The 24830-nt window shown below is 39.4% G+C and overlaps 1 protein-coding gene across 9 annotated transcripts in view; it reads right to left on the bottom strand.

The window, feature by feature from the left end:
* Positions 1-24830, bottom strand: part of DOCK3 (dedicator of cytokinesis 3) — a 184872-nt gene that overhangs the window by 140802 nt on the left and 19240 nt on the right. The gene's annotated exons all lie outside the window — the stretch shown is intronic.

Below are 24830 nucleotides of genomic sequence, written 5' to 3'. Positions count from 1 at the left end.
TGTTGGGAGGGGATATGAATATCTGTTATCTGCACTTTAATATGGACTAAAGCAATTAGTGATAAAATCCACCTGCAAAACTACTTTAAAAGATTAATATTACCATAGAGAGTACAAAAAACAAAACAAAACAAAACTGACACCACGCCCATCAGGAAAAATAGATGAAGTATAAAACACCACCACAATCCTTCCTAGAAGAACTACTATCCTTTAGCATTCTTCAAATATGAGAGTGAAAAAAAAGGGGAAAGGAAGGGAAAGCAAAACCAAACTCTCCAAGTCCAGCCAGAAGTGTAAATACTTTTTGCCCCTGCAAGAAATAGATCTATGGGAACCCACAAAAAGGAAAGTCTGAGGCTAACACCAACGCACCCTAAGGTAAGGAAGCATGTCCAAACTATTCCAGTATCTGCTAGATAAAAAAATGTGCGTCAAGGCCATGTCTCACACTGCATAAAATTGCCAATGTGCAATGAATGAGAATCCCAAGTTGAAAAATAAAATCTCCTTTCACAGGAGAATGCTGGTTTTTAAACAAATAAGCACCATTCCCACTTGTACACAAAGCTTAAAATGCCTGAATCTCACTTGAGAAAATGCTGACTGGGTGGCCTGAAAGTGAGACTTTCTAAGTTAGCACTGTCCTGGTCATGTTTCTGCTTGTAAATGAGTGCTTTATAAAAGGCCTCTAAATAAAGATACCTGTGCTTATAAACTAGATCTGACAGAATAACATCACAAAGAAAAACAGAAGTGTTTTCTACTGTAACAAATTATTAGAAAAAAATGTTTTACCAAAAATAGGTAAGATGAGATGAAATTCCATCTATTTGAGTTTGTTTTCCTGAGAGACCACTAGATTTGTGTGACTTAGGAAAAACAGATTTCAGTGCAATCCAGTTTGATCAGCTATTTGTGAACTTCTCTGAACCTGATTATACATCTGTTTTGCTGAAGCAGGTTAAGCACAGATGGAATCATCTGACATTCTTATCAAACAATTTTGAGATGAAAAGATGCACAAGCTTTCAACTATGCACCAACATTGTTTCTGGCCCTGCCTGAAAAATGAAATACAGACACCAGATCTAACAGAAAGACATACATGTCCAGGGCTGAAAATGCTTACTGGAGGAAGATAATTGTGCATAGCTATAAGTACAAAATCACTAGATTTGTGGTTAGATCTTACCACTAGATGTGGTCCAAAGTAAATCCTATATAAGCTTAAGACAGGAAATACCCACTGTTATACACTATTAATGTGAACAAGAATAAGTTCCAACTCCTAACACAAGGTGAAGACAATGGAGTTTGTGACTATCAAATAAGCAAGTCTGGTCTATTAAAAAGGTCTATTGGGTCTATTAGTAAAACAGTTGGCAATGAAATGAATCAGCACAAAAATCATCATATTCAGACTTTCCAAACAGAACTGCTGAAAGAGCTACGCTCTCACTCTTGTACCGATGGTTCAAGGCTACCAGTGCACTCAAGTCGAGAACACACTGCTTCTAAATTACACTATGTTTTTTTACATATGTTTACATAAGTATCACAAGTACTTACATTAAATAGAAATGGGATTTTGGAACACAATTTTGTAAAAGCTGGTCACATTAGGTCCTATGCAGTGATTAAAAATGAAAACCCCCCAAACTCAACCCCCTCTCGAACCTCCAATCTTTCTCTTGTGTTCCAATATGCCCTTTTCAGTTCTAGTTCTCAGACTTATCCTTCAAAAAACATTTCATCTGCTTTAAACAAAACTAACAAGTATCGGTATTCAGAGAGCTAAACATATGGTGTCCTTTTCACACAAACCAAGGTCCTCTATAAGCAAGGAAGAAAGAGGTATCAGCAAATGGAAAGCAGGGAAGCTGTAGCTGTGATCTCAGGCAAACAGTTATGAAGTGAACCATAGATGCAAAATCCATTAAAGTGAAGGAAAATACTTGTGTGAAAGGGGAGCTAGAACAGAGTTAAATGTAGCTTAATTCCAGGCTAAAAAGAGTTTGAAGCAGTCAAAAAGCAGTTTATAACGGCTCTCCCCACACCACAAGACTCTAGGGATAATAAACTATGTTTCTGGGAGGAGAAGGAATGCACAGATTTTAATGACTGCAGTCAGAATAGCACCATAAACAAACAACTAGTAGTAACTTCATCATCTTGAAAGCAGCTGAGTAAGAAGACACCAGTCAATCTGGTATGCAAGTGTCCATTCTCTTTTACAGTCAATTTTCCTACAACCTATAACCTCACAGTTTTCACCTGCCTTTGTCACAAGCTACCAAGCCATGAGCACTTGGTCAATCCATCCAGAACGATCTGCTCTGTGCATTTACGAACGTATTTGGCAAATGCTTCACATCCAGAATATAAAAGCATTTACAAAAAAACTTTGGTGGTAATGAGGTGTGTCAGGGATAAAGAATCGGGAGAGGCCTGATGAACTGGGGCTCTCTTCTCACAAACACCACATCAGTCCCCGAGCACATCTTGTTGCCTTATTTTACTATCCCCAGATACAAACCCATTTGCTGTTACTACTACCAAGTTACACTTATCAACACCTGGATAATCTTCACATTTACAGCTGCACATCAAAAGGCAGAGTCCTGGCAGTAGGGGTTTTCTTCCCTTTTACTGACTCCATATTAACTCTGGGGAGAACAGGTCAGGAGGTGGTTCTGGGGTTGTTTGTGGTGGGTTGACTTTGACCTTTTGCCAGGCGCACTCCCCCTCTTCAACAGACCAAGCAGGGAGGAATAAAATAAAAGTATCTATGGGATGTGATAACAACAGGAGATCACTTACCAGTGACCACCCCAGCTAAACATCCAGTTGGTAGAAATGTGTTTTATTGCCAATTAAAATAGAGTTCAGTGGGGAGAAACAAAGACGAAACCCCCTTAAAGCCCCTTGTCCCCAAGATTCATTCCCTTCCTCCCTCCCAGCAGAGGAACTGGGGCTGGCAGTCCATAGCAGCTTCTCTGCTTCTCCTTCCTCCTCACACCTTTCCCCTGCTCCAGCTGGGTTTAGTCCCCAGGCCGCAGTACTTCAGGACAAACCTGCTCAGCGTGCTGCTTCCCTCAGACCGCAGTCAGATACCTGCTCAGCTCCTCCTCCTGCTCTGGCCAGCGTGTCCTGGCGCTGTTTCTCACTCTTTTTCCCCTCATCCTCACTGCCTGCATGGCCACTTGCTGCTTCTCAGCCCTGCTCTCCCTGAGGCGCTGCTAACGGGCTCAGCTGTGCGCTGAGGCGGGTCTGCGCTGGAACCGGCTGGAACCGGCCGGAACCGGCCTCTCCCCACAGGGCCATGGCGCACACCTGGGCAAGCCCCAGCACAGCTGACGGCGGTTAAGGGGAACCCCAGACCCAAGCCGCTCCCTGCTGCAGCACGGGCTCCCCGCTTCGTGCCCACGGTGGCTCTGAAACACGAAAGCTGGCTTTGTCATTCTGCTGTAAAGAAATACCGTGTCGTAAGAGAATATATGGAACGCTGTATTATGGAGGGTAAGCTATTTATAGTCATTTTGTCACCATGACTTCATTTAACACTACTATAACGAAGTCAGGATTTGGGCTCTCTTGGGAGCAGTCCCTTCAGAAATCTCCTATAGCATTGCCTCAGGCTATAACGGGGGAGAAGGGCACAAGAAATTATTTTCTTTATAAAAGCAAGTGAATAGCTTTTCCCAGGTTCCTTGTTACGGATTTCAGTACCTAAATTAGATATTAAAGCCTGCAAACATCAACAGCACATGAAAGGAAATGCTAAAGCTGAAACAACACCCAACTCACTCCTTTCTCTTCAGTTTTGTCTCCATTTTTTAATTAAGCAAATTATTTTAGAGTAAAGCTCTGGTGGAATTCATAGATCTGCGCAACAATTATAGCTTAATCTTACCACAAATCTCTACTATTATTGCCATGCAAACCTCAAACAGTACCCATCACATCAGACAGTATTCAAGTGCCTGTTGATGAATAAAGATCAGATTTTACAGGTCAATACAAGGATGTCTCAAATGGGGAAACTGAAGTGAAGCTTGTGGGGGAGATGTGGACAGCGCACAGGTATCAAGCCTGCCACCCACAGAAAAGCAAAGCAATTTGAGCACGCAATTAGTACTTGCACATTCTTGCAGTCTATGTGTACGTCTAGACATCTAGTCCTGTTTTATCACAGAACTACAATGGACTCCAATAACAGTCAAAAAATACAGAAAGGAAATCAGCAAAAGCAAGATCAAGCAAGAATAAAGTTGAGTAAATTAAACCCTCTCCCAGTTTGAGCCTACAAAGTACATTTACAAAGCGTTGTGGTACCATCTTGGAGTCCGGGGTTGAGCTCACACTTCTTCAACATCACACCACTGAGTATTCAATAAGTAACATCAGTCTTTCAAAGAAGGAACAGTTTAAGAAAGGAGAGCACCTCAGTTTGGGTTTATTTTCATTCTTCTGCCCTGAAGTTCTCTATTTACTAGTTCTCTACTTATTAGTAAGGATACGTTAACATGAATAGTATTTATTTCCTTCTATGAATATTAAAAGCTTTTCATTTCAAACAGTAATTATTGTACTATAAATCTGTTTTAACTGGATTCTAGACTGTATTCAGAGTGTATTAAAGCAGAATAAATTAGTGACAGAAAAATAAACTCTTCAGACTCTTTTGCCAAAGAAATTGTGCAAAATAGCTTAAAATGCTGACACACAACAAAGCAAAAACTTCAGAGGTAGAAGAATGATGGAGTATCAATAAAGAAAGCAAAAGCAGAGCAAACCAACAAAATAAAGCCTTTACAACATAAACAGAGATGTTGCTACAAGCCTTTCCTTTGTATTAAATGATGTATCTGAATCACCATGTATCAGACTTTAGCAATAGAGTAACTTCCTAATGGCTATACTATGTCCATTTGCTTCTCCCTTTTAAGACAAACAAAACACAATAATCACTTGATCTACTCTAAACCCCAAATGGTGTATTTAAGTCAAAGCTATCTACCAGCAAGTCCAAAAACCTGGTGATAAGTTTTATCTATTACAAACCAAACTAATACCCTACAAGCTTTTCATAGCTATAAACATCATGGTGAGAGGAAGCCAGGTAACATTACTGCAATAGCAACACTTAAGGTAACACCACAACACAGAAGAGGGCATGTCCTCCTAATGATTTCAAGAACAAAAAGCTTTGATAAGGGCTGTTTTCCAAGATCTCCATTACTGTCTATGAAGGACAGTAGGTAATATTTAAACCTATTATCACAGTGCTCTGTATTTAACAAGTGAAACCATCTCAAGTTCAGAGCTCTTCACAGAGTATTATGAAGATTTATGAAGGGTTAGTATGACGCTAGTGCCCTTGTTGAAGATGAGATCTTTTTTCCTATTTTTTTGTATCACTTCACAGGCCTTAAATGTCTCTAACTTAAAGATGCAATTCAGAATCTATTATTTTTGATAGCAATGCAGTATGGTACAAAGAAAATTCTATTTTTCAATTTCCTGTGTAAACAACTTTTCCACTTTAAAACTCAGTTATACCACATATGTAAATAACTCCAAGTACAAGTTTACCATTTCAGATACCTGAGTTGGCTAATACAGCAATTTGGGACAAGTAAGAGATGGCAACATTTACAGCTACAGTAACAACTTTAAACAGCTTTTGTGTCTGACTTCATGCTACGTGTAAAGCTTTTGTTACTTTCAGGCTCTGCATCATCATCAGGAAATGCAACCTGGCCAGAATGATACAGGTATTCTGGGTGTAAATTAGTGCTGTTTAGGTGCTTTCCTTTTGTTAACAGAAAATAAATGCAAAGAAGGGAGACTGGGCTTCTTCAAGAAAAATAAGTGGGATAATTACCTGGAGAAGAGGAAAAAAACTGGTTAAAGAAATACCCTAATGGGACCCCCTGTCTGCAGCCCACCCCTATCCTGGCTCCAAGTGATGGTAGCCAAGTGCTGGAAAAACCTACAGAATGAGACTGCGGCTTACCATTATTTTGTTGAAATTCAAGTGATGTTCCTAATTCTTTAGGAGTAACAGCAATATTAACCTCATTTCATACCATCATAACAAACTCTTAGCAAAGCTTAAGGAAATGTAATTGAAGGGGATAACTATTCGGATAAACTTGCAGGTTTAATTCTTCATTCCTAATACTGTAAAACAAGCGACATTAACACTCCCACCCCTTTTCAATCCATATTATATTTATTGAAGCCAGTTCCAAATCCTCTGCATATTAAATGTATTTATTTTGGTTTCTATTTTGAAATGTAAGAACATACAATTTCAGGTTAAGTTCTGTTTCCCTTCTAAGGGAAAGTAACTATGCATACAAGGGGTTTGCTATTTAATCAAGAATGACTTCTTGGGATTCAGATTCCTGGTGTCTTGCCCCGTTTCTGGAAGGCTTCATGCTATGTAAAAGGATGCAACAGGACAAGACAACATTTTGCTTTATTGTATTTCTTCAGAAGTGTCACTAACTAAATAGACAAAAATACATCAACCTTCTGAAAGATAACACATGAAGGAAAGAACTTGACAACACGAAAGAGGCTTCCTTTTTCCCCATCACGTGGCCCCAAATATCTCTCTGAATAAGATCAGCTCAACCAAAACAGAAATATGAGAGAAGAAGAAAGGTCTGTAAAGCAACTAAAGGGGAAAAAAAAATCTTTTATGCACACACATGACTTCTGATAATTCTGTTGTGCCTCTGGAAGATGTATAAAGATCTTCTGTGCTGAGTATCCACATTTTCCAGACCTTCTCTGAGCTTGAAAAGCGTAATTTTCCTTTTCCTTTTTTACATGATGAATAAATTATCCTGATTGCAAGACTGAGAACAACTATAAATAGCATGAGACTTGTGATAACATCTCCAAATTGGACAGCACTGAGAATACCTGTTTAATCATGTTGCTAGTCATGCTCAACACCATTCCCTCCACAGAAGACAGAGGTATCACAAGTGATTAAATGCTGCTTCTGACAAAAAGCATCACTCTCTCGCCACACCATCTACATGGACCTTTGGTTACTCTGTCACCAACAGAAACCATCATAGAATGACTGATGCTGTCAAGGGCCTCAGGAAGTCATCCTGTCCTATGCGCCTGCTCAAACAGGGCCAACCAGAGCAGGTTGATCAGGACCATGGCTTTTGATGGCTTTTAAGTAGCTCCAAAAATGGAGACTCCATGGGCAATGGACTCCAGGCAACCTGTTCTAGTACTTGGTAACCTTCACAGCACAAGTGCTTCCTTATGGTCAGATAGAGCCTTCTGCATTTCAGTTTGCGCCTGTTGCCTTGTCACTGTGGGCACCACTGATAAAAGCCTGCTTCTGTTTTCTTTATACCCTCCCTTCAGCTATGTATACACTTTGCTAGTATCTTCCCTGAGCCTTCTCTTCTCCAGGCTGAGCAGCCCCAGCTCTTTCAGCCTTTCCCTGTATGTCCCTCAAACCATCCCAGGGGCCCTCTTCTGCACTCTCTCCAGTAGTTCCATCCCTCTTGCCACTTTTGACATCCTTTACCTGATGTAGCTCCAGGTGGGTTGCTGGCTTTCCTAACCCTGGTCTTTGCATACTTGGACAGTATCTCTATATTTCTCTCAGATTCTTTGTCCTTCCTTCCACCTTCTGTATACTTTTTATTTAAGAGTTCTGCTAGAAGCTTCTTGTTCGTCCATGCAAGCCTCCTGGCATCTTTCCTGCTTGCTGGAATGGACTCTTGCTTAAGTTTGGGCAAGGTAATTCTTGAAAGAGCCAAGTTCCTTAGTTCCTTCCATAGGACTGTTTCAAGCAGATCTCTGAAGAGGTCAGATTTTGTCCAGGTTTGTTGTCCTGCTGCATCCGCAGCTATACCATCTCAAGGTCGCAGCAGCTAACGAAGCCTTTGACCTTCACATCCCCAACCTGTCCTTCCTTGTTTGCAAATGTGAGGTCCCAGCAGTGAACAAGCTTCAATAAGCGGAATTAAAATTGGTACCAATGTTCCCTGCTTACATCATCATTTTCTTTGTAGACTTGTGTCCTCTATTCACAGAAAAATCAGTCATAACGGTGCTTAACATTCCAAAATATATATGCTGCACTACGTGGTCTCCCAGAGGTAACACCGATTATCTTGATCCACAGCAAGTGGATTTTCCCCCAGAAGTTCTGGTCCTGCAAAGCTTCGAGTACTGGTAAATCTGCTGAAAGAAGAGGACTCTCAACCTCCTGCTACCATCTCTGTTACAGTCGTTCAAAATGCCTCCTGCTGGAAGCACTCTTTAGAGTACCAGCAGAAGCCATTTATCCTCTGGGGTATTAGAAAAGAGGAAGCTGTAGGGCCTCCATCTGAAAAATATATATAAATCTGGCAGATGTGAGGAAGACACTGCAATCAGTAGTAACTGGACGTATTTACCTGTCAGAGAGGCAATAAATGGAAACATTTTGCTCTGAAAGAAACTGAAGCAGTATTGAATAAGTGTGAAAGCTTCTATATTTCATACTTCTAGTAGGCTTTTTACCATTGTTTAAATGCAAAAGAACTTCTAACAGTCAGAAGAAAGCTTCCTACCCATGACCAAATGGCTATATTTTTTTGCAAATACAATAAAGCCACCCCATAAATCACTATTTTAAGGTAATTCTTCTGCATGACAGAGAAACCATATTACCTTTTGCATGGGTTTTAAACTAGAGTTAAATGCTTTTGTTTCCACTTTGAAGAAACATGCTATTTTTATTAGAAGGTATATCAAGAATTAACATTCACACGACTCAGTAACAATCAACCTGTCTCAATAACAACTTACATGATAAATATCTATCATGAAATGCAAACTGGTGACAGTATATAACACGTGCTGTCACATAAATATTTTCCTCTTAGCAGCACCAAATACTAAAGCTGAAAGATACTTTATCCCCAAAACACTGCCATTGCATTTAAGTTAAACACCTGCTCTTTCAATGCTATTTACATACTCAACAGGAAATTCACACCCACTGCTCTGTGGTTCAAGTGTATAACCTGGTACTTTCACCCTTTTTCCAGCTCCTCTCACACAGTATCATGCAGCACACAAAATTAATATTCTCATTCAAACACATGGAATGAGAACTTGGACCCAACAAACACCAGCAAGAAGTCAGAGTCAACACCAGGTCAATACACGTAACCTTAACAGTCTCTGACAATTCTTTGTCTGTGTTAGAACCTTCACACAGGACATGCAATATGAGTTCATTAGGTTAAAAACCCAGGTTTTACAGTTCTATTTGGGCACCTAAGATGTTAAGGAAAACAATCCACAACTAAACCACACACTCTTATCCCAGTAACATATAGAACACAGACCACTGTTTGCAGACCAGTTTGATTGGTACATTGTGTAATTGATGGTCCTGGGCATGATGCCACCATTTGTCCTGCAACATTTCTGTGAATCCCTAAAGAAAATGGCTGAATGGATTCCAACAGTTTCTTAACTACATGCTTCTTATGTAAATTAAAAAAATAAAGACATTTCAACATCCTTCAACGGCAACAATGTTTCAGCTCTGCTTCTCATTGACAGGTTCCAGTAAATGTCACTCCTTCAGAAGCGACAATTTCAACTTAAGAGGAACAGTTCTAATTTAAAAAGCATACTGGTTTCTTACGCCTTAACCTATGGTAGCACCTGTCATTCTGTTTATGATTCTGGTCACAAGAATCTTTTTCAGAGTCAGCAAACGACATGGAACTTCTATTGTGCAATATTTATTCTGCAAAGAACTACTTAGTAATATCATTAACATTTACGGTAATTCCCACAGTATTCAGTGTCACCTCCTTAGATTACGTTAAGAAATGAAAAATTACCTAACTAATTCCAAAATCCCATTTGTTGTTCTTAAAAACTTGTCTTTGAACTTAAGAAGAGTCATGCTGTTTAGATAGAGATTAACATGAAGTAAAAGTTCACATTCACATTTTACCTGCAGCACACATTCTTGTGCAGTTAAAGGCAGCGCAGGCAACACAATACATCTTTTTATAGGCTGAATGAACTGCATCCATCTGATTTACCTGATACACTGAAACCCAAGATTCACGTGTCTGTCAGGAGAGGACTACTGAATCCAATGCTACTGATAAAATCATAACTGCTTTACACACATTAGAAACATTAATCTTCATCCTTGTTTTTAGAGAAGAGGGGGAAAAGGCAAGATTAAAAACCCAGAATATCTCCCTGAAGTATGAGAAAGTTTCTCATACTGAACCTTAACTGAAGAAGCTTCCAAGAATCAGAGACAACTGTTCAGCAGAGGAAAATACAGGAGGAAATTGTAGCCCAAAATTCCCTTATACATGAGTATTTTCTACTTACGGAGAGTAATCATTTTTTTATGGCTCTTTGAGCCATTTCAATCTATACGAACTCATATTGATGTATCAACATTTTTACCAGTGATGCACGTTTGTGTCTGAAAACATACTCTATGCTTCCCCTACTATTATGAAAAAGGAAATGAATGCAGCAGCCACAGCTTTTATGCAAACCATCTACGATACTCCTACTTTAGAGCATGACGCAAGGAGACATAAAGGGCAGGTCATGGGATCCACACAGATAAAACTAACTGCTACTGCTGACTAAACTGTCCTTTTTTTACATGTTCAAGTTCAGATTTTAGTGTTCATATCTGATGAACAAAGTCTTTCCTAAAGAGAAAGAGTCAAAGTACATCAGTTATGTCAATGACTAGTACCATTTGACTGGAGCCTCTGTCTCAGCTGCTCAGTCAAGGACACAAAGCTAGTGAAAGCAGAAACTGTTTTAGTTGGCAACCATACGGATACAGACATCTCTGAACCACACAGGCGGTGTTGGCTATGCTTAGGTGCAAAGTATCATCATGTTGTAGCTAAAATGCTTCCAGACACCTAATAGCAAATAGAAATGTACTATATAATCAACTCTGTGACAAGATGGTTTGGGTTTCAGAACAGCCAGAAAAACTTTTAAGAGTCTGGTCCAGAAAAAACAGATTTATATAAACAAGCAATTTCTTCTGCCTTAACAGTAAACACAGCACCACATACAGCCTTGGGAAGAGTACTAGTAAAATAATAACTGATTCAAATGTAAGCCAAAGATAACCTCCTTCACCCTATGAGACAATGTGTGAAGCAGACTAGCTGTAAACTCTGGCACTGGGCTGACAGCCACCTCAAGACATAGCAGGACTGCAAACATAAATTACAATTTGTAGATAAACAAAAGGCACAAAACCCAGCAGAATGCAGCAAGCAGGATGCAAATTACGAATAAAGCCTCTTTCCAAATAACCATTTGCTCTATCAGACAGTCAGGGTTTTGGTAAATAACAAACTGAAATAGTTAAAAGATGAGCAGCAGAGCTGCAAATAAAAAGCTAAGAGAAAACAGGTACAACACCCAGGATAAAGAACTAATTCCAACCTCTTCAATTTAAAAACATTCATTTCATGTAAGTGACAAGAACACTGCAAATATTTGTAATGAACCTGTGGCTGGCAGCTGTCAAAATTGCAAATTTGAAACAAAGATCCAAGTCACATCAGAACAAAACCGTGGTTTCCGCTAAGGGCATCTCCTTACTTACAAAAAAGAAAAATTAAAATAGAAAAACCCCAAAGCATTCCTGTTAGGGTGGGATACTGAGGGTGTTTTAAATCTGTTTCAAAGAGGGTCACCTTCTGAGGTGGAAATGAGGTGTTTTCCATCAGTGCTTAAAATGTTATAGGATGCTCTACAGCCAAAAGCCAAAAGGAAAGGAAGAAAAAATATATTCTCATTAGGCTAACACTCAGCTTAGGTGCAATGGTTAAAACCTCCAGTTAATACATAATAGTCAAGCATTATGTCAGCATTATACTGTGACTGAAACATAGCGCATCTGGCAATGCAGTACCCTCAAGCACACTACTGATGCTCAGCTGCTGCAGCAGTACAGCCTCAAAAGCAGAAGAACTAGCTCTTGACTCACTCTTACACCTTTACACAGCATCTGAATGGTTTCTGGTGATCTCCCACTCAAAGACATCCAAAATATCTGTGGTTCTCTGCATTGTTTGAAACATAAGACAGCCAAAAAAAGTATTGAATGTCAATCTTTTCTCACAGTTTATATAAAAATAGCTGAAAAGCGAGTCCTTGCCAAGGAGAAAACTCATCAAAAACCATAAAAAAATATGTTTAAAGGGGTACAAGAATTAGCATATCACCTCAGAAAGGCATCGCTAAAAACCCATTAGACTTCTGCATGCAACTCTTGCCTGAAAGAATTAAAGCACATCAGTGCAGTATATCCACTCCTTCTTAGCATCTTTTATTGTATTTTAGTAATGCTGTTTTTCAGCACAGCTGTTCCTGACTAAACAGATTTAAAGATTCATCAATTTCAAGACTATAAAGGATTATTGTGATTATCTAGTTTGACTTCCTGCAGGGCACATGCCATAGAAACTCACTCACAGCTTGCTGCAACATACTTCCTATAAAATAACGTGGTAACAGATCATTGAAAATCCAATACAGTCTTGTTTTAAAGATATCAGTAATAAAGAAGCAACTGCTTTTCATGATTAATTTATTGTTAATTACCCCAATTATTAAAAAGTGGCTTCATTTCCATTATGAATTTGCATCGCTTTCATTTGTAAATACTGGACTTTGTTATATCTCTTTTGACAGAACTGACAGCTTGAGACAGATCTTTGACAGATTACCTGAATTAGCAATCACCTACCTCAAACCTTTCTCCATGTACCCATTAGTAAGTCATGAACAGGCTGCCTCCTCACTGAACTCATGCAGCTTGTCTGTATAAATCATAAAATCATAGAACGGTTTGGGTTGGAAAGGACCTCAAGATCATTGAGCTCCAGCCCCCTGCTACGGGCAGGGACATCTCTCACTAGACCAGGTTGCTCCGAGGCTCCTCTAGCCTGGCCCTGAACACTGCCAAGGGTGGAACATTCACAACTTCTTTGGGCAGCCTGTTCCAGTGCCTCACCACACTCACAGTAAAGAATTTCTTCCTTATATCTAACCTGAACTTTCCCTGTTTAGAACCCATTGCCCCTTTTCCTATCACTACAGTCCCTAATGAAGAGGCCCTCCCCAGCATCCCTATAGGCCCCCTTCAGACACTGGAAGGCTGCTATGAGGTCTCCATGCAGCCTTCTCTTCTCCAGGCTGAACAGCCCCAGCTTTCTCAGCCTGTCTTCATACGGGAGGTGCTCCAGCCCCTGATCATCCTTGTGGCCTCCTCTGGACTTGTTCCAACAGTTCCATGTCCTTTTTATGCTGAGGACACCAGAACTGCACACAATACTCCAGGTGAGGTCTCATGAGAGCAGAGGGGCAGGATCACCTCCTTCGACCTGCTGGTCACGCTCCTTTGGATGCAGCCCAGAATACAGTTGGCTTTCTGGGCCAAAATAGTATCTTCACTCCATATTTGTCAGGCTTCTGTCACATTCCTATATTTACTTCTCTAGATATTTTATCTATTATACATTCAGAAACAATACTAAGAATATCCACAGGATGTTGTATTTTAAAGATTGGATTTGACTGTAGGTTTTTTTAGTCTAGAAATGACAAGAATTAGGAAAACAATTTTAACCAAAAACTTGCATGAAAGAGAAATGCAATTATCTATTCTCCTTGTCCATGGCAAGCAGAACAAGAAATAACCAGCAGAAAGGAACACTGAGTATAGGTTTCAGGAAAAAAGCCTTTAACAGTATGGGCAAAAAACCTACTGAACTTTTTGAGAGGTTGAAAAATATCCACTGTGCAGATGAGTTTTTTAAAAGCAGCCAAGACAAGCAGATGTTGAAAATGCCACAGTTAGAAATGAACTTGCCTTTAGAAGAGTCAGATGGACCATGTAACTCAAAGATCCATTCTAGGTCCTCCCCTCCCATTCTATGTTCCCCTTCCTATCTCTCCTTACCTTGCAAGAATCAAGCACTGCAGATCACCTCTGAATCTTCCTAGCTTTCCCACATCTATCCTGAATAAGACACTGCAGAATCAATCTGTAGCAACTGCTCAACAATCACCTCATTTAGCCTATACAGAGAAATTTTCTATTACTCTCCTCTGCTCCTCTGCCTATAAAGGCAAGACTTCTTATCCTCTTAGCTATCAAAATCAAGGAAGAGGCTGATGTTCAATTGGTTAGTCATAATAATGTTTCATCATGTTAAGTGTCATTGCACTTCAGGACACAAACACCATCTGTAGGTCCTTTCTATATTTGGATGTATTAGAATAGATGCTGTTTGAATGAGCCAAGTATCTGACAGAAACCGTACTGTTTCTGAACTAATCGTTATTTAACTTTCTACTTCTGCATCATCAGCAAATTTTATGAGACTGCACCCATTTTTTCTGATCCTATTATGAGAACAGCGAGTAACAAAGAGGCAAGAACACAATCCTATTACAAGCAGCAGCACTGAATAGCAGTTCTCCATTTTCAACTGCTTTGTTATCAACTCATCTGGTTTTAAACCGTTTCGCAAATGCTGTATTTTATTCTGCACTGTTAATTTCTTTAACCACAGTGTCAAGGGAGGGTAGTTAATGCCTGCAGAAGTCCTACATTTACTGCTAACTTTATCAGTGCAACTTGTAATCAGATTTAAGGATGTGCACAGTTATCCCTGACATGGTTGACAATGTCTGAAGAAAAGGTCAACACTAGAAAACAGGGAAACTCAACCAGCAGGCAGTAGCTTTATGGAAGACAACCTAGTGCTCCTGTGAAGAAGCTGAACAGGAGCCTGCAGTGCTGGCCTTGCAGCAAAGACCAGCCATGTACGAGGCTGTATATTCAGCCTGCAGGTCAGGGGAGGCAATTTTTCACTAGCCATGAGACATCTGGAGTACTTATTTACCATGTACAACTGCCAGGTGAGAATATCTGGAAAAGCTGAATGCAGATTCTTGTTACAGGTGAAACAGAATAGGATTAAAGGCAAGAGACACTGGAAATTCCAACTAGATAAAGGGAAAACATTCCTCCCTTGTGGGTGGCCAAAATGTAAAACATAGGTTTTACCCAGAGAGGTTGTGGGATCTTCACAGATATTCAGAACTTAACCAGATAAGATGCTCAACAACATGCTCTAGTAGGTTTTGCTCCCAGGGAGGAGGAGTTCCCCTCCAAAGTGCCTTTCAGTCTACTATAGATTCTAGGCTTGTAAAACTTAAGACACAACACTAAAACTGCCTATGAGCCATGAGGATAATTTTTGCCCGTTTCTGTCTGTTTTTTAAGCCAAAACTCTATGAGGGAGATAAACACAGCAGGAATCAAGAACCACAACAGAAGCGTTTGCGATAACCCATATAATAACCCCTGCCACTAGACTATTACCAGTAGTATATAAAAAAATATCTTTTTATTGGTAACTTCTTCTTTATGACAGCGTAACACTGTGGGAGCACAGCCAGTTTAACCCACCAGAAATACATGCTGCTAAAAAAGTAGTCTCAGACCTCCTCACTGTATTGCCTCCTTTATGCACACCCTGACTGGCACTTGTACAGTGAACCCCATCAAGAATCAGATCTGCCAGAAAAAGGCAACAGAATTAAAAATGGTTAGTGTTGAGCTGGAAAATGCCCTAATTCTCACTGCACAGACACTAGTGCATAAGGCATAAGGGCAAGAAGCAGTGTACATTATGAAGCCTGGCTTCCCAAAGCTTGTTGCTGTCTGGACTACCTTCTGCTTCACAGTAGGGATGAAATCGCATTCCAGTGCTTTCTATGGAAGGAGCAATAAAATTACATTTCTTCCCTCTACACTGCCACTTATTTCCAAGAAAATTAATCTTTGGTCTGAGTCAGAACTGGTAAAGAGATTCAATATAATAAGGCAGGAGGGTAAAAGAAAGAAGGAAATGGTTTGTCTAAAGAACCCAAAGGGACACCCATCAGAAGGCCCTGGCCAAGCCAATTTAAGGACCTTTAACAAAAGCTGATTCATAAGGTATGTCTTTCTGATATACTTTAATAATGTGGGAGAATTCCATCAGGAATATGGTGGGTTTCACTGCACAGTAATGTTCTCTCTCTCAAAAAAAGGGCAACTGAGATAGTATCACTCTCTGCATTAGAAAGTCACACCACAGACCACACCACACTGTTTCAGTCCAAGTGTAAGAAAATCCCGTGAGCTACATAGTTATGTATTTCCCACATCTACCTACAAAGAAAAAAAACAAACCTTAAAGATGGTAGTGGAATGAAGAACTAAGGTATTGAGAAATTGTATCTTAGAACAGGGTATGGCCTTCTTAGGAAAATTAACCTGACAACTAGAAAAGATTTATTTTAGCTTGTTTCACACACATCATTTTTAAATAAGGAAATATACCCAACGCCTGTCTTTCCCCTTTATGCAACTATTTGAATACTTTAACTCGAATGCTTTATCTGACACAGCAATGCCATTTATTTCAATAGAAATATCAAATCACAATTATGTTGTTTCTAGACTACCATACTGGTAATGGTGTAACTGTTAAATACTTGCATTTAGATGCGTTTCTAATGTAGATTTACACAATGACAGCCAGCAGTATTACAGTGAGAGCTGACATGCCTGCAATTATTGTCAGATCTGAGACAGCAAACTCAGCAGCTACTTCAAGAGTATGACACCAAAATCCACCAACAAGCCTAAGTGGCTCATTAAAATCACCCATCCAATTCTAAGTTTGTCAGAGATGCTGCTAGCTCCCCTTAACAAACTGCCGTTCTGTTTACATCCTGTGACACAAGGGCCAGACAAAAACTGACTAAGCTTCTCTTGGTTTGCATCCTTTCAGCACTGGATTGGTCGCCATATTTTCCTCTTCTGAAAGCCAACTGGGTATCTCCATTTCACTTTGGTACCTCTGCAAGTAACCACTAAAACATCTCTGTGTATCGCTTTTTGTCAGCTAAATAAATTATCCAGACAATTTTTTAGCTGCAGGCAAAATGAAGTCAACACTTACTCTACTTTGTCCTTTCATAACAGTTATAGTAACAATAAACAAACAAAAAATTAATGTAATGTAGGAAAGCAGGAAGTACCCAATAAAATTCAGCAAACAGAAGAAAACATACTAAGGTTTCATCAAAATACAGACAAATACATGCATCACTGGGAATAACTGGGAAATAACTGAGAAGGAACCTGGGAAAGGTTATGACAAGCTCAGACTGGGATCCTGAAAAAGAATGAGACAAAAAACTTAAACAGGGGCAGTTTAGACTGGATATAAGGAGGAAATTCTTTCCTGTTAGGGTGGTGAGGCACTGGAATGGGTTGCCCAGGGAGGTTGTGAATGCTCCATCCCTGGCTGTGCTCAAGGCCAGGTTGGACAAGGCCTTGGGTGAGATGGTTTAGTGTGAGGTGTCCCTGCCCAAGGCAGGGGGTTTGGAACTTGATGATCTGAAGGTCCTTTCCAACCCTAAGTATTATGTGATTCTAAAAGGGGAGAAAAGATGAGAGAAATGAAGCAGCCGAGCTCCCTGCATGAAAGTACAAATCAAAAGCTTCCCAATGTTTAGGGTGGGGGTTTTGTTTGGTTTAACATCTGGGGTCCACTGAACAATTGCCATAAGTTCTGAGAAACTTAGGGCAGATCTTCAGAGCCCAGTGCTGTGCCAATTCAAACAGATCTGCCACACTGCACACATCTTTCCGATTGAGCAGGAGAAAGGTGACAGGGTTTGATGTCTCCTGAAAGAGCACAGTGTTTACGCAGGATGCGCCTCCCCATTCAAAGTGACAGGGTGGTTTCTTTAAAAAGAAATACTTTAGAATATTAAAAATATACTAAATCTATCAAAGGATGCAGCACATGGGCCAATAACTTCCAAGATTGAAAGTTTCTGTCACCACACACACTGATATGAAGATATTAGTAACAGCCATATACAATACCCCTCAAGGTTACTTGGTGGTTCCAAAAAAACCCCACCAGAGTGGTTAAGATCTTATTTTCTTCTTCCCTCTCTTCTATTCCATCAAAGATTTCCTAATTAATTCTATGAATTAATGCTTTATTTACATTAATTTTATTAACTCCATTAACTCTATCAACACATTCATGAAAACCTGACACCTGTTTCCTTACAGCTTCCTTTTCATGAGTAAACACACAGAAAGAAAGGTTAAAAAGAACCCCTGATGCTGTTCTTCCCCAGTTTTCCCAGAAAAGGTAATTTTCTTTTAGTATTATGAGCCACTAATCTATGCTACATTTTAGAAATTCATTAAACCCTATCTAAGCTGGCTTTCAAGCGTGTTCCTCTAATAAGAAAACAACAAGTCCATCTGATAGCATCAGCGTAAGCATTTAAAATCACTAGATACTCACTAGGCAGTGACCTGATGCACAGAGAAGCTGCAGTTTACCTCACTGTGGAACGCAACTGGCTTTGTGTGCTTCAAATTAAACTTGAGCTATTTAGGTCAAAACCAAACCTCTTGAGACCAAAAATGTTACTAGCTTACTCCTTGAAACGGGTAACTCATGGCATCTTCAGCATGTACTCTGCAAGACGGCCATGAATGTCAGGTTATATATAGGACAAAAAGACTTTATTAGCTATTACCTCAAATCCTGAGGCTCTCAGGAGAAATAACAGAGGCAGATACAGATGGATTCCCGAAATAAAATTGTTGCCTTCAACGCTTTACTGGCTTACCCTGTCTAAAAATAGACAAAAATATTACGTGCTGTCAGTAGTGGAAAGTGTGGAAAAGTAATGGCATGAGGGTCACTACTAGCACTGTAACTACTGCACTGGCAAACACTGACAATACATGCATTTCTACACAGTAAACTGAGCTTAAGCTAACTCATAAGAAAAAAGTAACTGTATTATTCTGAAATTAAAAGACTTTAAAGTAATAATGCCTTTTCCTGGAACTGTGACACTGATAATTATAAAACCTGCATCTTTGATAAACAAGTCGTGGATTAAACAAGAGGGAGGCTCAAACTCCCCCTAATCAGCTGCTGAGTGACAGCACAGGACAGCTCCTCAGTCCACTTGGTGCCTACATACCCGTCTGCTGCCAGAGAGGACAGGGTGGGAATGGGCTCTGGGAGGGGGACAGGAAGCAGACAAACTGCCCCTTTCAGCTGCAGTGCCAGCTAACAGTGGCGTGAGAGGTCCAGAGGGGTATTAAATAACAGCCTCCCTTTCCTTCTGAAAGGATGCAATCTCAGCTTCATTTCTGAATGCCTGCCCTTGCAGAGACTACAAGAGCGAGCATTCACCTCTAAGGACAATTCTGAAAGAATAAACTGAAATCTGCTCCATCAACTGCAATTTAATTAAGATCAAAGAGCTAACGCTTGGTGGCAAAGAATGCTATTTCCCCTGCTGTGCAAAGGTCTTTGAATTCAGACTGCTGTCATTTTACTAAAGAACCACCCCTCAAAAAACAACCAACCCAACCACCGCAAAAAACACCCCTCCCCAAAAAAACCCTCCAGGTAAAGAACCTGGGACTCTTGATTGTCAAAATCTGTTAAAGTCGTATCAGCTCAGGGACATTCCAAAATCAACACACAGCTCAGCAAAACACAGTGAAAAGAAAGATTTCATGTATTGTATCAGCCCCAGAAAGCCTTGTGACAAGTCACACGTGCATGCAATCTTAACTGTTGAGGATAAGCCTTTGAGCAAAAGAGTGGACCTGAGCCTTTTTAAAACACCACTCAATTCCTTTGTACCCAAAGCTTTTACTTTCCCCCTCACCTCTGGGATTTCCCACATCTCTGAACGTGCTGGTGCAACAGCCACAGGAGCCACTCTTGACCACACACGAGAGGCAGTGTTTGGCCAAGCAGTGTCTGTGTGCCTTCAACGTTTGCAGTGCTCTTTGGGACCAGCAGCAGCATGCATTTGTGTTGAAAGAGAATAAACCAGAGCCCACACCAACAGGAAGCCACTGATACAAAGAGGAATCCATGTATCAGTGGCTATTATCAGAAAATAATATAAGCCTAGATGTGATTTATGTTTTCCATTACTGCATCAACAGTTTTTTCCACAATATGGATTGGATCTCATCGAAGCACACTGGATCTTGGCAGTGAGTACTGGCACTAAAAAGAAATGGGTATTTGTTTTATAAGCCGTCAGCGTGTCCTAAATTCATTTATCTTTTGGTGTTAACTTCTCATATCAACTGATAATGTATTTATTTTTCCTCAAAGGCAGTATGTTATTTTTAGGGGTAAATGTACAATCATAAAGTATTCTCGCCTCCTGAAGAAGCACTTACTATAGAGGACAGGGACAGTAGCTAAATACTTTTAAATCAAACTTGGCAATCACTGATCTTTTAATATTCAACCAACATTTATGACTAAACCCAAAGCCGTATCTATGATCAATAAGCCAGCACAAGGCTCTGCTTCTAAGTGAAGAATGGAACAAAAGAACCATGAAATTTACAGGAAGAGGAACACAATAAAGATGTGAAGAAGCCAAATGACAGCTCGCGCAGAAACCTCCCCAATTTCTTAAGTGCAATTAGTGCGTATGTTAACTTTTTTGTATTCCTTCTATATTAAGCAATCTTTATGTGTAAAACATTGTATGATAACTCATATTAAACAGTCAAACTTCAGGAGACAGAATTTCTGAAAGGAGAACACATTTCTCCAAAGACCATGAATTGCCATTAGCTCAAAACTAAGAGGCAACCAATGTAAAGAATTATGTGAGTGGTCTCCAAAGATACATTTAAAATGTATTCTCCCCTTTTCATTCCAGCATTCACAAAAAGCACGTTATGAGGAAATTGCTCAAAAAAAAAGTCCAGCACTCAAGAAAATGAGGACAAACAATAACCAAAATCAACCCTGGCTCCTGTACGTATGATTTACAATAGCTTCTGATTGCATGACCACATGCAGAACCTCTTTATTTTGACAATCTAACAGACAGCCATTCAGATTTTCATTATCATTTGTGGCTCAATGTATGGGTCTTAGGGGTTAGCTTACTAAAAACTATTCACATTATCAAGAAGGCAGATATTTCCCATTCATAAGCATTTTTACCTGACATGCAGCAACCAAGTGCTTCAAGTCTACGTGCTTCAGCACCCTATGTGCTCTCCCTCTTTCTGGAAGTCGCACTTACTCACTATTCACTGGAGGATAGTTGAAACATGAGGAATAGGGTTTACAATCTCCTTACCAAACAGTAGTTGACCACAAGATAAAAGGTCTTATAAGTAGACTAAATTGAGAGCAGCAGCATTTCTCTGGTTCTTCAATGTTTGCATTTGTGATCCTACTTACACTTTTAGATCCATTTTTATTTACCAATTATCTCTACAGTTATGTCCATAATCATATGGCTGGAAGTTGAAATGAAGAAAAAGAAACAGGTCTTTAATAATCTTGTTACATGTTTTAATTTCACCTTAATACCTTATGTAAAATCAAGTATCTATTCATTTTCCAGCAATTTAGATGCATTTTTATTCCTGTTTTTTTAGAAGGACACAATAGCCAACCATAACCTCCACTCCAGCCAAATGCAACAATGCAGAGTAATCAGATTTGGCAGGCCAAGAGATGACTCTGCACTGCTGCAGCTACAGTGGTCTATGTTGCTCCAGCCACAAGGTTTTTACTACTACTGCACATACATACTAATTCTTGTTAGTGATTTTTCTACCCCTCCCACCCATAAAACTTCCTATTACCCACTTTCCTTAGAAAACACATATAATTATGTTAAATAGGTGCATCTATATATATATAATTTACAATAATTATTAATAGCTATAATTATTATGTTTGTTACCTTTTCCTCTCCATGTCTTATGGTTAGAAACAACAGAAATGGTTACAGCTAGAAAGTAACATACATCAAGATAAGACCAAAGGACACTTCCTGATTCCACATGGATGACAGTGCCATACAGGCTGCCAAAAGGACAGATGTTCTTTGCTTTTCTATTTTAAAAGCATCTCTGTCTTCTATAAAATGAAATCCAACAAACTGGCTTTTTAGTTCCAACAAATGCCCTTTAAGGATGATCAGTCTTTTCCCTTCTAAGTTTCATACATGCACACAAGCTTACTCACTCACACCAAAAAGCCAGATTGCCATTTCCCCTACCCCCTTTCCCCACCCCACCCCCTTTTCTCTATTTTCTGTTCTTTAAAAATAAAACAAACCCAAAACAAACTGACATCCTTCCTCAAAATACACCTCTGGAAGACTAAAATCAAACCACACTACTATTTGCCCCTATTTCAATTGCAGTTCTGTCATTAACATCATATTTGGAACAAACTAGGTCTCTGTAGTTAAAGATGAAGAAACTCTCAAACTCCTGTTTGGACTTTGGATTAATAACTTCTTTCCCTGGTCTAAGGTAATTAAGTGTTCAGCATATTTACAGCACAAAAGAAATAAGTTTGAAAGCATCTGCAGGTCAGCCACTCGCTTCCCCTGAGCCAATTCTATTCTGTTTCCTTGCTGGTTTGCTGTTCACAGCTAGTCTGAATCCAGCATTCAATAAAATCTATTTCCCATGTTCAAATATTGCACATGTACTTCACAGGTACACTGTAACACATGTAGTAGACTGGATATTGTTCGGGGAGGAAATTGCTCTTTGTTAACTGTAAACTTCAAGGATTTCAAATTAATCTCAAAAAAAAAAAAGAACTCCAAACCCTCCAAATCCCCCCACAATTTGCCATGAATTTCAGTACTGGGAAGGCAGTGATTCCCTTCTGCTCACTAAAATAAAAGAGCCTCTCATGTCAATACCTAAATAACATTCTCCTACAAAGCAAGAAATGATAAAACCACCCTGCACACAGTTTGTCACAGCAGGACTTGCCAAGGACACCAGAAGGTGACTTGCATTTAATTCTGTCTCAATTTGAAGAATCTATTAAAATCTCCATGGCAACTCAAAACATATATTCCTCCCATAGAGTCTGATTAATACTTTGTAATTTCTGGTTTAGAGTCAACCTTTTGTTTGTTTGTTTGAAAATACTTAAGAACTGTCTAGTTATGCTAATAATCTTAAATGACATCATAAATCTGTATGTGGAAGTAAATAAAAGGTACTGCAGATATTGCTCCTGGTTATACTTTTCTTCGAATGCAATAAACTAACCATAACTTTTGTGTTCTGCAAAGGAAAGAAACTTTCAAACCAATTACAGTAATTTTTCAATTTCTAATGATAAAAGAGTTGCTTACAAACTAATCTTATTTTACTCTCATAAAAATGTATGCCTACCTCTAATTCCTTAAAGCTCAAAGACTTACACAAATCACTATGTGAGACTGACTGCATTAAATCTGTTACAAATAGGGAAGGGAGAAATAATAATAATGGAAACCCTTTATAGTCTTAAAATATGAAGCACTTACATTGAACTTCAACAAGTCAGTGCTAACAGGCAGATGCACTCAACTGGACTGCATTTTACACCAGTGACTAATAAATATCATGTAGATTCTACATGAAGACTGTTCCACCAGAGAAGAAATGTAGAGGTCATGACATCCATTAAAGATCTCCAAGATACTATGGGTAATTAATTTATGTAAATGCAAGCCTCAATTTAATAAAGCATGGCACAAATCCCTCCTCTTTCCACATGTTTGCTTGTACAGAACTGTAGTATGTATGAAATATGCTCGGCCTTAACTTGCAGGAATTCTGCTCCTTCACGGGAGACCTTCTGAAGTGACCTCAGGTGCAGCAATGTCTGGTTTGGATCACGCCACTTTTTCTGTCTACATATTTCAGAAAAATCCATCAGCAGTTCCATATTTTAGCAGATATGAAGCAAAAGGCATCAAACTAAAGAAAAAAGCGTCAAAATACTCTACTACAAGAGTAAACTACATTAGTGATTGGGTGAACAGGTTTTGCTGCGGTTTGTCTGTTAGTTGGTTTTTAAGATGAATTTTGAAGTAAAGCTTCAATTTTAGGGACACCCTAAACCACCCAAATCAGCTCCAGTCGTGCCAAGTCCTGTTACCCACTCTCTCTTCCTCTGATTGCAGTCCTCACAAAACTTAAAAGGAGACAATATGAAATTTGTTTCAGATTCAACTGGCAAAAAATTCCTTCTATTCCCCATGCCATTAGGTCTTACTCCTGAAACTAGAAGTCACTCCACACTTTTTCCCCCCACTCTCCTACTGCATAAAAGTAGCAGATTGCCTTTATTGAACTGATCTGACCAAATTCTAAATTGGGCAGTTATGTTTGTTCTCTTTACAGTCATCTCCATTTCAACTGAAATAGTCCTCACATCACATCTTAAACTCTGAGGAATTTTGTTTTACTGTTAAAATAGCTACCATGCTCCAACTGCGAGATTCAGTGATCTCTTTAAGCTGACTTAACTCACAGGAGTCTTGTCTGACCTAATTAACAAAAGCTGACAGAGAACTTGCAGATCCTTTCCAGAAGTACTGCAAAAATAACAAATCTTATCAACACATACAGAATAAGAGAGAAAGTGATCTACCTTAGTGGCATCATTTTGCTGCCTCAGTGAAAATCATACACTCATCTGAGCAACAACACAAGAGCTGCACATACATTCTCCCGTAACAAATGCAATTCTGCATCTTTATCCACCTCTGCACCTACAGAAGTCTCCCAAAGGTTCACTTTGTCTTTTCTGCTCTCTCTTCCTTGTCCCTTTGGAGTAGGCACAAGAACAAGCTCA

This window comes from Neopsephotus bourkii, unplaced genomic scaffold (assembly GCF_033783945.1).
Source record: "Neopsephotus bourkii isolate Nb327-2 ecotype Australia unplaced genomic scaffold, CSIRO-AGI_Nbou_v1 NB_284, whole genome shotgun sequence".
NCBI classification, from domain to species: Eukaryota; Metazoa; Chordata; class Aves; order Psittaciformes; family Psittacidae; genus Neopsephotus; species Neopsephotus bourkii.
The sequence above is the reverse complement of the archived record's forward strand: the minus strand, read 5'-3'. Positions and strand labels throughout refer to the sequence as shown.